Source organism: Myotis yumanensis, unplaced genomic scaffold (genome assembly GCF_028538775.1).
Source record: "Myotis yumanensis isolate MYYU_CA2020_CCGP unplaced genomic scaffold, mMyoYum1.0.hap1 SCAF_18, whole genome shotgun sequence".
NCBI classification, from domain to species: domain Eukaryota; kingdom Metazoa; phylum Chordata; class Mammalia; order Chiroptera; family Vespertilionidae; genus Myotis; species Myotis yumanensis.
In genome coordinates this window covers 25518361-25532569 of record NW_027223769.1, presented here as the reverse complement: position 1 = coordinate 25532569, position 14209 = coordinate 25518361, and the positions used below count along the sequence as shown (strand labels likewise).

The 14209-nt window shown below is 46.9% G+C and overlaps 1 long non-coding RNA gene across 1 annotated transcript; it reads right to left on the bottom strand.

Moving 5' to 3' along the window:
- Positions 1-975: 975 nt before the first annotated feature.
- LOC138996813 (uncharacterized) lies at positions 976-14045 on the bottom strand. Its single transcript, XR_011468864.1, has 3 exons — positions 13414-14045; positions 7368-7449; positions 976-3241 (listed from the first exon to the last, which is right to left on the bottom strand). It is a non-coding gene; the product is annotated as an uncharacterized lncRNA (long non-coding RNA).
- Between the last annotated feature and the right edge of the window lie 164 nt (positions 14046-14209).

The window sequence follows — 14209 nt, the reverse complement described above, 5'->3', positions numbered from 1 at the left end:
TCACCACTATTTGCTGAAAACACCACAGTAAAATCCTCATTGATTAATTTTTAAAACTTAAAGGAATCTTGGTATGCTTGGACAAAATCTTCTTTAGTAGCAGCAGGATTAAGGTACACAAGAGAATTCTTTAGACGGCCTTTCTTTTGCAAATGGCTTCATAGAAAATAAATGAAGGACTTTTTCCAAACAAGTTACTAACTGTAGAAGTAGAACCATGTAAAGGAAACATCAGCATTCTTCATACATTCGCTGAAAATGTGTCTGTAAGCCCAAGGCCATCTTTAAATGGTAATAATGCAACTGAAATAGATCCTTCAAGGAGAGGAGGCCGATTATGGAGGCCAACATGGCCATCGACACTTGTTAGATTGTCTCTGAAGAACAAAATTCTGAGCAGCAAAAGCTTCAAGTGAATGAAGTTGTATCCAATTCTCAATCTAATGAAAACACTTTGGGCTCTGGGCCAGGGAATAGATTTGGACCATGGATGGGACTTCTTTCAGGCTCTTAAACTTAAATGCCTAGAATTATTTTTAAAGTACCATCCTACTCAGTCCTTTGGAATAAAACTGTGGTTTTCAATAAAAAAAATTTTAAACTTTATTTCAAAATAAGGATGGACTGCAACATCTTTGATCTTCGGTGGTTCAGAAAAACGCACACTTCTTGCATAGTCAACATGTAGCAAAGACACCTTTTATAGCCTCCCACCACCCACAACACACACCCCACACACACCGTGCATACAGATTTACACACAAACACATTATATGCTGAGTCTACATACATACACATGTGCACACACATGCACACATATCCATGCACACACTCACACTTTGTGCCTGAAAAACCTGAGGCAAATATGCATACTCATGAATTTAATATAAAGGGATGTATCTTCCTTTCTGAATATATTAAATATTATATCATGAAGACATCTATAGCCCTCAGTTTCTCAACCAGTCGAGAACGAAGGAACCATTTTAGAATTATCAGTTTGTGTAAAAACTTTATTTTTTTTGGAATGGAAGTCAGTTTCAAATGTTAAGAGTGCAAGAGTGTTCCTCAAATTGCTGCATATTTTTAAAATGTCATATCTAAAGAATATAGAGACTTGCTTTAAAATATAAGCACTTTGCCCGGCCAGCATGGCTCAGTGGTTAAGCATCAACCTATGAACAGGTGGTCAGTTGAGGTTCGATTCCTGGTCAGGGCACAGGCCTGGGTTTCGGGCTCAATCCCCAGTAGGGGGCGTGCAGGAGTCAGCTGGTCAATGATTCTCTGTCATAATAGATGTTTCTAGTTCTCTCTCCCTCTCCCTTCCTCTCTGAAGTCAATAAAAATATTTTTTTCTTTTAAACAATATATGCGCTTAGAAGGAAAACGTGTTTTTCCACACATCGCCCCCTTTCTCAATCAAATAAGATGGAATTAACTGTGAGATGGAATTAATCAAGAGATTCAGTCAGCTGGGGAAGACCTTCCCATTCATTGAGATTTAATGAAACTGCTTCCCAAGCCTGGCCCCCAACAGCTCAAGGTTCAATGGGTAAGTCACCCCGCTGGTGACACAGGGACCCAGTCGGCTCAGATTCTGAATTCCCAGTCCATTTCCCTCCCTCCATCCATCTGTTCCTGAGCCCTGTGCCCACAGCTCCCAACCCAGGTGAGAGGTCCTGCCTGGGAGCACAGACCCATACATCTGTGACGTAGGAGCCCTTCTTTGCCCAAACCCTATTCCTTCAAGCACCTGGCCATGAGGAAGGAGCCAGATCCCAGTGATCACCAAATGCCAGCAGGGCCTGGTATTCAGGATGCTTTACTTCTGGGCCTCCATGGGCACTCGTGGACCAGCTCTCTCCTAGAGTGTCATCACTCTGGGGCTTGGAACCCAGAGACCAGTGGCCACCCGTCAGTCAGTGAAGCGCACCTGGCCAAGGTCCGCCCTCACCAGGACTGTCATCAGTGACGCTGGGCCGGAAGCCTGGGACTGCTCACAGGAGTGAACTTCTCAGCTCGTTCTCAGAGGAGGAGATAGGAGCGGCCTCAGGCTGTGGCGTGGGAGTATATCCCATCATGGTCTAAGCCCAAGGATCCAGGCCTCTTGACTTCACAGACCTAAGAGGCAGCACAAGTTGATCTGTCATTCCTTCTCACCTGGCAGGACCTTCCTCTTCTTACCCTTTCACTTTTCAATTATCTGCTCCTTAAAGGATTTGGGGTGTGGGGCTGCCACTTCTCTCTGGACACCTGGACACAATCTTTATTCATTACATAACCTCATCTCAGATGCCGGTCTCATTTGTAGCATCTCTTGATTTATTTATCTTTCATCCAGCAAACATTGGTGAGGTTCTGCTGTTTGCTTGGTGCAGTGTCAAGAGGTAGGGATCTAAAGATGAACTAAATATAGTCCCTTTCCTCACAGAGCTTACCGTCAGGAGAGGCAGCAGATAAGTGAATCCACAATTAGAGAACACTGCGGTCACTATGATTGGCTTTGGGGGTGTGGACATGGAAGCTTCTGATTCAGTTCCCAAGCCCATGCGAGTGGAGGTGGCCACCAGCACTGCTGTCTTCCTGACACCCCGTTTCTTCATGGGGCTTCCCGGTCTAGGTTGCTAAGACACCCGGTTTCTCCAGGTCACACCGGGTGGAGGTAGGCTCACGTGGATGTGGCAGCATTGACCTCCACCTGCAACAGTAGGCGCTTCATTCTCAGAATCTCCCCGGGTCTCCTGGGAAGTAGCCCACAGAGGGGACATCACGTGAGCTCACATAAGTCCTCTCAGCCCCCCAGATCGCTGAGTCCTCTGCCACACACCAGCCTCTGTGCATGTGCCTCGTCTCACCCAGTCACAGCTGCTGTGAGGGCGCTGGTGTATTCATTCCCAATGCTGCTGGCATCGCCGTCTGCCAGCTTCTCCTGCTGCCACATCACTATGCCAGCCACTGAGGGGGCTGCTGAAGCTGGGCTGATGCAGCCATGAGGGCAGTGTCTGCTTCGGGTTAAACTCTCCACAGTTCTACCTTCCCATTCTCACCCCTTCCGGCTGCCACCACCTGGACGCTTCTCCTCTGCTGGGGAAGAATCTTCTAGACTTGTGTTTCTCACTCGCTTGCCTTGGTCCCTGCGTGCTCCTGGCTGCCATGTCTCATCACTCAGAGGCTCCACAGGGAACTGGCTCTCGAGCCATTTGCTTGTCCCCAGAACTCAGGCCTGTGTGCCGGGCTTTGCCTGGAGGAGGGAGGAGAGTAGGGTCACGCCTTTGATTATCATGTCGTTGTTCTTCTTTAGTCTAGTTCAGGGTCGCCAACCTTTCGAACCTCACGGACCACTGGCTGGCGACCCCTGGTCTAGTTCATACTCCTGACACTCCCCTCAGTACGAATATTTTCTGGAAGATGCCTTCATCGACTATTCAAAACTACTCCCAGCAGAGCTGTTCGCAGCTCCCAGCAGGGCCCAGGGTGCAGAAATCCCTATGGAGGCTGCTGTTAGAGTTTAGAGCTTTGCTAGTATGACAGGCAGTGTTTCCTGGAATTCTTTGGGTCCCTTTAGCCCTTTATTCTTCACTTCTCAACTCATATATTCTCACATACCCTCTAAAGAAGTGGCAGCTGAAAAAAGCAGAGTCCCCAGAAACCAAGATGAATTTCAGATGTAGAAGCAACAAATTTATTGGACCAATGGTGCTACTTCCCATTTCCCACAGGGACCAGCGTGCCCAGTGTAGCCTTCATGAAGCTCCCACACTCAAAGAAATCCCATAGCCTGTGTCCACAACCTTTTTTGTTCAAGGGAGGGCAGCCTTGCATAGTGGTTCCCTCCAAGAACCCCTGCCAGCAGTGCAGCACTGGAACCTGGTCCTTGGAAGGGGCATCACATGCCACTGAGACTGATGGTTGAGAGTCTGTCTAACATCCCTGAACGTCCACGCATGTCCCTTCAGTGACAGTTTTTCTGGCTTTTAGAGAGCTTTTCTTTTAAATTAATTCCAGATAAGTAAGGTAGATGCTAAATAGTTGACTTCTGGGTAAGTGAGAGGTAGCATCCATCCAAATTAAGCTACTAAACAGATTGTACCAAAAAAGCACATTGTGTTGGGTGCTTATAGGCATTCATTGTGATCTTTTCTGTGGCTGCAGAGTGATGGAATTGCTGAAGCAAAACTCTGATTAAAGCTATTCGCAATTTAGCATTTGCCATCATATGGAAATGTCAGTTCCATCTACCAAAAAGAGAGTTTTACAGGCGTATTCAATATAAAATGCAAATATAATAGCTCAGTGGCCTGGAGGTGTCAGCTGTGTTTCACTTAAACCTATTACCTTGGCAGATTAAATACAGTTCCAGATCTTTCTCAAGGAGGATATTCTAATGAAGTTACATCTTATATCGGCTTTTGTGGTTCATCAGTTCAATTGGATATGAGTAGAATGAGGACAAAAATGGGTCAGGAATAAGAGGGAATGGGTCACAGCCATGGAGAAACAGGAGGATCTGTCTCTCAGGCCTTCCAATCCTGACTGAGAAATGTTGCAGTTTGCTCAACGATAAATATGAGCAATGTATGGCAAACATTTCTCTCTCAGGTGATGAAATAGGTCAGGGTCCCCCAACCCCACCAGGCCTGCCTAGTCACGTCCTAATCTCGATGCCTGTTTCTGCAACCCTACTTAACTGGTGAGCTAGGATGCTGTCTCCACCTGGTGCCTGTGCAGCCGTTTGGGCTCCCAGTTCCCTTAGCTAAAGCCCACAGTAGTGCAACCCCCTCTCATTTGACCACACGCTCCAGACTCTGACCTCAGCTTCACCTTCAGGACTCATGTGCACATCATAGATTGTCTTGCTATGGCCAATGTCCTGCTGGATAGGACTGTTTGCTTGAATGCCACATAATCCATGATTCCATGGCACTACCCAATCCTCGCGAGGGCTCCCCCGGGACCACCTTGTCTCACCTCCCAGCCCACACCTCCACACTGATGGAAGTGTTGCTGGCTTCCGAACAGCCCGCTCTAAGGACAGTTCTCAGGTGTGGTGGGAATTAAGAAGCCCCATCCTGTTTCTCCAACACAGCTCTACTGTCCTCTCACTTGTTTTGATCAGTTACAAGCTTTGGGGTTTATGTGTCCTGCGGCATTTCCAAGGGAGTGTCCTGCGAATTACTACAGAGAACTACAGAAATAGTTGATCCTTTTTCAAAGAGCATTGTTTCTATAGGTCCTGTTTTTGCTTTGTCTTACATTATTATGCTGTGAATATTATATGCCCTTGTTATTTATATTTATAGTAAAAAAGAAAAACATGAAGAAATCTTGCTCTGTGGTTCCTGATCTAAAACATTCCACTTGAATAATACCATTATCACCAAATATTTCTTCTAAAGAAGACAGTAACCTACAGAGCAGTGTTTACTAGGCTGTTGGGGTGCAGGAGGAGGGATGGGAGATAGCTCCACGGCTGTGGAAGATGAATCTAGAAGGGAAATCCGGGCCTCGGGGAGCTGGTTTCTCCTGATTCTGCCCTAACTACCCTACGCGATGCGGAGCCGTTTGAATCCCACTCACTCAGTTTTCTCCTCTATGAGGAAGTCAACCTAGAACAGGTCCTTCAACTGTAATCTTCTATGTTCCCATGACTACGCATGACGCAGACGTGATGGGAGAGGCTAGCTAGTTAGGGATCTAGGCTATTACCCGAACAAAAGCAACAATTACCAACTTCCATTCCCAGTCTTTTCCGCCAGATGTGGCCCTCAGCACTTTACATACATCATCTCATTTAATCCTCAGTCACTCCTGGAGGTTGGAATCATGGTCCCCATTTCACAGAAGAGGGGACAGTTCTCAGAGAAGTTTCCCAATTGGTTAGGCTCACCATATGGATAAATCCCGAGCAGTGGTTCCTGTCCTGCTGGGACCACCTCTACACTCACTCATAGTGATTCACTCAGAGCCGCTTCTCCTCCCTCTCGTTGTCTGAAATCATGCCAGAGCTCCTCCTTCATGTACATTCTCAATGCCTTACTGACCCCCTTTCCTGACTCCTGTCATACACGTGTGTCTGTGCCTTTGGCTTGTGAGAAAACAATAGTGATCTAGAATTCTGCATCCATTCACTCTTTGCCACAAGATGGGAATCAGTAAGAGAAGAGCAAAAATGAATTTCTGAGCAGCCACATGCAATATGAAATGTAAGTGAAGATATGACCCACAGAGGGCAAGGTTTAGCTCAGAAGAATTAACTTTTTAAGATAATCATGTAAAATCCTCTTCATAGGGGCAAAGATGCCTAAATGTGTCATCTCTCATTTTGCTGAAGCCACCTTTGAGTCATAAACCATGGAGGGCCAGCTGTGGGACGCTTCTCCCAGCTGGCGATGGGGTCTAGCTGGTCACCCAGCCTTTGCATCTCATCCCAGCAAACCAGTCTTGTTTCTTTAAAATGCACCACCCCACACCCAACCATCCAACAACTTTTGAGTGGCAATGACTTCTGTGACAGGCCTAAGCAAGTGAAAGTGATCCTTTGCCAGAAAGTAGAAGTTTCGTACAAATAAAATGGACTTCCAAGTCAGAATTGTGCACCAGGTCATCACAGTCTACATTTAGAAGTAAGCAAAAGCTCTGCTGCTTCATTTCTATTCTAAGAGCGCAGTCAGACATCATTATTCGCAGATTCCATACTTGCAAGTTCACCTCCTCACAGGCATGTGTAACCCCGGCACTTGCCATGCGTGGTCATTCGTGAACTTGTACAGGGAGGCTAGTTTCGAGTCATCCATTGTAAACATTCCCAGCGGAGATTGAAGGAGGTAACGCTCTACCTCTTGTTTAAACTCTCATGCTGTAAACAAGTGCTCTTTCTTTTCACTGTCTATTTAGTGACATGTTTTCCACATTTTGTGATTTTGATTCACTGTTTAAAATGCCTCCCAAGTATAGTGCTCCAGAGCTGTTTGCCTGGTGTTCTTTTAAGTTCTTTGTGGAGAAACATGTGCACTAGAGAAGTTTCGATCAGGCATGACTTACAGTGCTGTTGGTCGTCAGTTAAATGGTAGTAAATTAACAGTATATATTAAATAAGGTCTTTAGACAGAAAAACACATAAAACAAGGTTTTGTATTAATCAGTTGACAAACATATTGTCACCAGAGGCATGAGGGAACCTAACCCTGGAATTCTTCCAAGAACAATAGCTCAGTACTTGCTACACCAGAGCCTGTGGTGACTCTATAGAGCAATCTGCCATGAATAATGAGGACCAACTGTGTTCACACATTTAGGAATTCCTAATGATGATGTCTTGTACCAGTGATCTCGATCCATGTTCTCCTTCATGAAAGATGGAAACTTACAAGAGTGTCCTGATTCCTTCTATGGTGGGCAGCTTTTCTCCTCCATTCAACCAGCAATGACTGAGCGCTCCAGAACCCACTGCTGCGGGGAGATATGCAAAAGACACATTTAGCGGTCTCTGAGCTCCAGAGATGTCACCTTTGTTGGAAAGACCAGGTAACTGTGGCAGATGTAGCCAGGTCACAAGGAAGGTGGAAACACCTTAGGAGTGGCAGGGAGAACAGGCTCCCCAAGGCGTAACCTAAGGGAAACAGGCTATTTTTCTAATAGTAACCTTGAACTGTTAATTTAGTGTTTCCTCCCAGGAACTCTGCAGAGGAAGTTCAGCTTTAGCCAGAGCTTCTAATTAACTCCAAAGTTCCTACCACATCAGCAAACACCTACAGACCACCCCAGTGTTCATTTCTCACCTGACAGAAGTAAAAAAAACTGATGTAAGTGAGAACTGTACCATAGGAAATCCTTTTTCGCACTACGGGAAATGGTTGCTATATTTTCCCTCAGCTTCATTATTTTGGGGGCCTGTAATCTTCAAGTTAAAAAAAAATACAGTATTTCTGATACTTATAATAAAAATAGTAATATTAATTTATTAAGTACCCAACATGCACCAGGACCTGTTCTGGGTGCTGGGAATATAGGGATAAAACTCACAGCCTCTCTCTGCCTTGAAGTGTCTCACAATGAAATTGGAGAACTTGATCATTGTAGAAGGGAGGTGAATATGTGAGAGAGGGAAGCAGCAGGAGGGGGCCTGTGGCGGCACACAACCCAAAGGGGGCTTGGGGAGTGCGTAATGCTTCCTACCGGAACAGAATCTTGAAGGTGGAGAAGGAATTGGCCAAATGAAGAAAGTAGAGTTGAACATTCCAGGAGGCAGGAACATAGTAGGGAAACTTAGAGGAATGAAAGACCATGGAGTGTTCTATGACCTACAGCACAGGGTGGGAAATGGAAGAGTCTCAAAAGAGAAGGCTGGGGAGAGGCAAGACCTGGACCATGAGGAGCCCTGAAGGCCAAGTTAGGGAGGTGGAGTTCACTGCAGGATTTCACAGAGGTTGCACAACAACCACATTGGCAGGTTCTATAGATCACTCAGAAGTAGTGCAGAGTGCATTGTGGGCTGGGCACATCTGAGAGTGAAGAGAACAGTTGGGCTGTGAGAAAAGCCACTGAGGAAATAAACCAGGAGCAAAGCATCAGGAATATAGCTAGAGAGTGGTTAGAGAGGAATTAAGAAAGTAAAATTGAAAGACCTTAAAGAGCAGTTAGCAGTTAGAGGGAAGAGGGAGAAGGGATGTGGAAGGAGGGGCAGCTTTGTGAATGGTGATGAGTCCAGTCTGGGGTGTATCAAGTGGGGGTGTCTTGGACCATCCCTAGGAGAGGCAGCCAGATCCCTGAGGCTCCATCCAGGAGTTTGGATGATCAGTTGACAGATGACGGCTGAAGTCAAGGGTTTATGTCCACACAAAGCAAAATATGTACAAGTTGAAAACAGAAGATAGCCATAGACACCCTCTTGCAGGAACACTAATATTTAAGGGATTAAAAAAAGAAAAACAAGTCTGAGATGAAGCCTGAGAAGAAAATGCCATGAATGAAGAGGGGTGTGGTCAATGGAATCTAACCATGCAAGGGAGGAAGGTGTAATTTCATTGGTCATTCGTGACCTGGAGCAGTTTTCACGGGAAAGTAGAAATGGAAGCAGAGTGCTGTGTGCAGAGATGCAAAAGGGGGTGAGGAAGTAGAGACAGGGCAAAGGTAGACCAGCCTGTAGGTAAATCTGACTTTCAAGGGAAGGAGGGAGACAGGAGCAAACAGTGGGGAATGGACAGCTAAGGAGGAGGTCTGCCACAGCCATTTGTAACTTAGCAGTGATTCCTAATTGCTGGCCAAATTCAGGGAGCATTTTCAAATTGCATGTGACTACAAATTAAACAGACAACAAGATGAAAGCCTCATAGTGAGGAAGTGAGATAGGGGGTAAGAGAGGATCAAGAATAGAGGAAGCCTTGGGCCAGGGGTTCTAAAGAGGATATTTTTAAAAATTCTTTATTATTGAAAGCATTACATATGTCCCCTTTCCCCCTCCATTGTCCTCTCCCAGCCTGCCCCCACCCCCCCAGCCCCAGCCTTCACCACCACCCTCTCCCCTCCGCATTGTCTGTGTCCATTGGTTTTGCTTATATGCATACAAGTTCTTTGGTTAATCTCTTCCTCCCAACTTCCCCAACCCCCGCCCGCCCAGCCTCTCCTGCCTTCCCCTAAAGAGGATATTTTTTTATGGGAACCTATGAAGAATTATGAAATGACATCAGATTAAGACTCAGAAGACCTGTGAATGCCTCTTACTACTTTCAGCCTTAGGTGATTTCGCCACCTCTCTGGGCTGGAGTATCCTAATCTGTATAAAAAGCTAAATAGTCCCTATCTTGCCTGGGTGCAGTGGGAATGAAACAGGATGCTATGTGTGAGGGGCACCTTGGACACTGGACAGCTTGGGACAGTTGTGCGAGAGGAGTGCCTTCCTGCTGCCCTTCCCTGTTTGGTGAGGTGCCTTTTCTCGTCAGAGTTATTTCAGGGGCCATGGAAAAGCGCTCTTCCAAACTGCAGGCAGGGTCTCTCTCTCCAGGGCCTTCTTTCCTACTCACTTGACATACTGTGGATGAATAAGAAGAAAATGTTTTAAAAAATAAAAATGTTTAATGTTAAAATAGCGCTAACCAGTAATTATATTAGAGATTGATGGAGATGCACAGGAAAAATATGCAAACCCATTTCTAGGTATTTAACCTCCCCGGCTACGGCCCTGGGAGAAGAGGACATTGCAGCGCCGTTCCTGCTAAGATGCCAGTGACCACAGGCAAGGAGGCCATGCAGACATCCATTTCCTTCCCTTCTTTCTTGTTCTAAACTAGCACTTCCCTCTTGGGGCAGCAAAACACACACTCCCATGATGTTTGCCATGCAGTTGCTAATGTCTGCATTTTAAAGAAATTAAAACACAAAGTAAAATATTTCACAGAAAGACTGGGCTTTAAAAGTGAACAAAATAATCTAACAACAAAACACCCATGCTAGTATTTTAGACTAAAACAAAGGTTGCAAACTGGCATGCTGTGGGCCAACATTTACCTCACAAATAAGTTTTATTTGACCCATAGAATGTTTAAAAGAAAAACACTTTGAGCCAGTATTTCAATATTCATATACTAGAGGCCCGATGCACAAAATTCATGCAAGAGTAGGCCTTCCTTCCCCCGGCTGCCGGCACCGGCTTCCCTCTGGCACCCTGGAGCCAGGCTTCCTTTCGTCCACCAGCAGGCACCTAGGACCCAGGCTTTCCTCGCAGAGGGAGGCCCTGCCCACCTGCCACAGCCCACAGGTTGGTGGCCTGGGCCTCCCTCTGTGGGGCAATCATGGGGCGATGGCCAGGCCCCTGACCAATCGCATCGCACCAGCCTTGACTGACCTGGCGCCAGTGGGTGTCATAGTGTAGTTGTCCGGAAGGTCATTCAGTCTAATTAGCATATTATGCTTTTATTATTATAAATTTTGTATTTAAACATGGCAATTTCTACCACCTCTGGGAACACTGGAAGATCAGACAACACAAGGCACAGCTTTTATTCCCCTGAGTGAACGTGAGTGGCTGTCTCCAGTTCACCCCAAGCCCCAGTCCTCCCTATTGCCTCCTCGGGCTGGGCTCTCAGGTCCCTAGAGATTTCAGAGTGTGAGGCCGCGGGTTTAAAACCAAACAGTAAAATGCAATGGGAGAGAAGTTGGTTTCTGCAGATAGGGTGGCTCAAATAAAGAAAAGGGAAGCAAACGTTCCCCATTCCAAAGACTTGGGGAGGAGTCCCGGATTCTTAGCTCCTCGACAGCCTTCTGTCCACTTCAGGACAGGACTACAGAAGCTGACGTCCATGCGTTTCCTCTGTGTGCTTCTGCGTCTGATGGAGATTACAATAAAATCAGCCACTTCCTTCGGGAGAAGCCTAATGTGTAGCCCAAAAGAAAAAATGTGTACCGCTTCAAAAGACGCAGCAGTTGGCCAAAGGTTCCAAAAGCTCTTCTACCCTCAAAAGGTCAACAAACTTTGATAACCTGAGACAGGATGGAAAGACATCTGATATGGACCACACTTTTGAATTCGGAAGATAAAGCTCATTGTAACTTTTATTAACACAGACACACTGGCCATGGCTGGTCTTTGCCACATAGAAGAAATTCCCAAGTAATACATTCTTGGGCTCTTGTCAAGTGGTCTGTTGTCTGTGGAATTTCCTATTCTCCAGCCCCAGAACAGAAAGCAGCCCCCACCCGCCCCCACCCCCAGCTTTGGCCGTCATGAGGTTTAAAGAGGATCATTTGTTTTCATTATAGCCCCTTGAAGCCCTTCCTTCCCTCCTCATTAATGGATTTCCAGCCTTTCATCAAAAAACAAAAAACAAAAAAACAAACAAAAAAAAGGACCTGACAGAGGACATGGTTAAGTGGCTGGCGCGCATGGCGATGCTGGCTTTAAAGAGAGGAGCCGGCCATTTGCTGATTGCAAGGAGGGGTTGCCATCCTTGGTTAGTATGCTAATTTCGTCTCCTGCGTTTAACATTCAGATCAGGTCTGTGCAGGCCCTCCGGAGCCGCAGTCCAGGGATGGGTGGCTGTCTGCCTTGCAGCACTGAACATTCTCTGCATGAATCACATAAATGCCCAAACATTCCGTGTGCTCTGACTTCATTCTCCTTTCCACCCTCTCGGAGAAACACAGAGACACGGAGCCACACACATGCAAGCATACACTTTACATAATGCCATCACACACACACACACACACACACACGCACACACACCACAGACACAGGAGTCTATGAATGCTGAAGAAATGCAATGTAAGGTGCAATTCAAGAGTCATCCACAACTGGCTTAATTCCTCCTCCTCTGGATATCCCAGGCACACATCTGCAAGATATATTTCTCCTGCTCGGGAAACTTGCAACGTACTGGGGAGTCCGAAACAAGGAAGCAACATGTTGAGTAAAACCTCAGTCAAAAGGAGATATCTTATCTATTGACTTTTAAGTCCCAGAAATTTTTTTAAAAAATTTTTTTTAATTTTTAAAGCCCCAACTTCATTCATGTGAAAGGAAACCAGGTAGCTCAGTTAACTGAACACCCAAAAGGAAGGAAGATCCAGTTCATTTTATTCCTGGGAGCCCCACTGTGCTGTGTGTGCTTGGAACCCTGTATTAAAAGAGTCCCGTGTGCCACAGCTGGGTGACAAGAGAAGAGGAATCCCAAACCAGCCCGCATGGCGGTCCAACTGGCAAAGACAGCCACCTGGCACATTTTGCCAGAAGCCCAGCGGTTGGAAAACTGCATCTCCTCAACCTCCTTCTCCAGCATATTTGTGTAACATTGTAGCAGCTTCCTGGCGGCAAACTGAGAGTCAGCAGCTCCTATTATCAGAAGGCACAGGTAGGGGTTGCTTTTAATAGAATGAAGCAAATTTGAGCAAGCAGGAACTCCAATTAAAAGGAAAGGGCAGCTTGGCTTTTATGATTTTGTTTTTGCTTTGTTTCTCCAAGTCTGACACAACTGTGTAACCTGGCCTGCCACGGTCCCCTCCTCCGGACACTGGTGGTCCCTGGTCCTGCCCCAGGTGCCCACGCAGTATCCACACGCGGTTGAGGAACCCCGGGCACTTCCTATCGGAGTCCCCGACAGCAGCCACGGGTGTTCTCTCCGAGCTACAGACTTGATTTGCCTCGATTTTTTTTTTTTTTTTTTTTGGCTCTGGTCCAAGATGTTTTCCTGTCATCATTTCACTGTCTTTTCCAGTAATCCTTTTTTAAACATTGCCAACAATTAGTCGATTTATCTCCACCCCCCCCCGCCCCGGCAGCCCCCACCCCCATAGCCATCTCCCTGCACACACACACACTCCACTGAGCCCTATCACTGTCTTGTTTTGCCTTGAAGTATTAGAAATTACAGCTTCTCATTAGCTGGAGAGCACGTTCGGAACGGCTTTGTGTTTACTCACTTAGGAAGGGATGCCGGCCTTTTTAATTATTCCCCCTCCGCGTGCCATCAGAGCTGCGAGCTGTTCCAGGCGGACCCAGCGACTGCGCGTCCTCCGCAAGGCTGTCGGAAGCGATCGGGTTTTACCTCCGCTGCTGCCTTCTTCCTCTCCTTGTCAGCAAGCCAAGGGATCCCCCAAAGCTCTCACGCAGGAGATGCCAACACTGTGAGTCACCTCTCGCTCCCAGAGCGAGCCCGCCGAACGGTGCACGAACCGCAGACCCAAGATGGGGCTTCCCTCCAAGCCACCGAGATCCCTGGATCCAGACGGCCGGCCGGCGCCTCGTTTTTCTTGCTATTGCTCCCTCTTTCTCCTCCACCCTCGTCCATTCCTTCGTGTTCCAGCGCGTTCCTCTTTTTCTCTTCCTTTCTGTGTGGCCGACAGCCTCAGACCCCAGCTTGCTTGGGTCCTTCTCGCCTTCTGTTATTTTTTTTTCCCCCTGCAGCAGGCTTTGGCTGCAACCTCTGCAAGCCGGATCACCAAAGACACACGACTCACTCACAATGAATAATCAATACAGATATTGATCTGTGGAAAATGTTTGTAAATTCCTGAAAGGGGATCAGGAGCAGGGGGCAGGGAGGCTCGTGGGGGACGACGCTGAAGGGCTGGCGGCGGTCGCAAGCAGAACTTCATTTGGATCCCAAGTCTCGCTGGCTCCGAGGCGACGGTACCGGAATGCGTGCGAACGAGGGTGTGCGCGTGGGAGCGCGCGTGTGACGAGGGTGTTGTGTATTCTCCTTTCTCCACAGCTGCT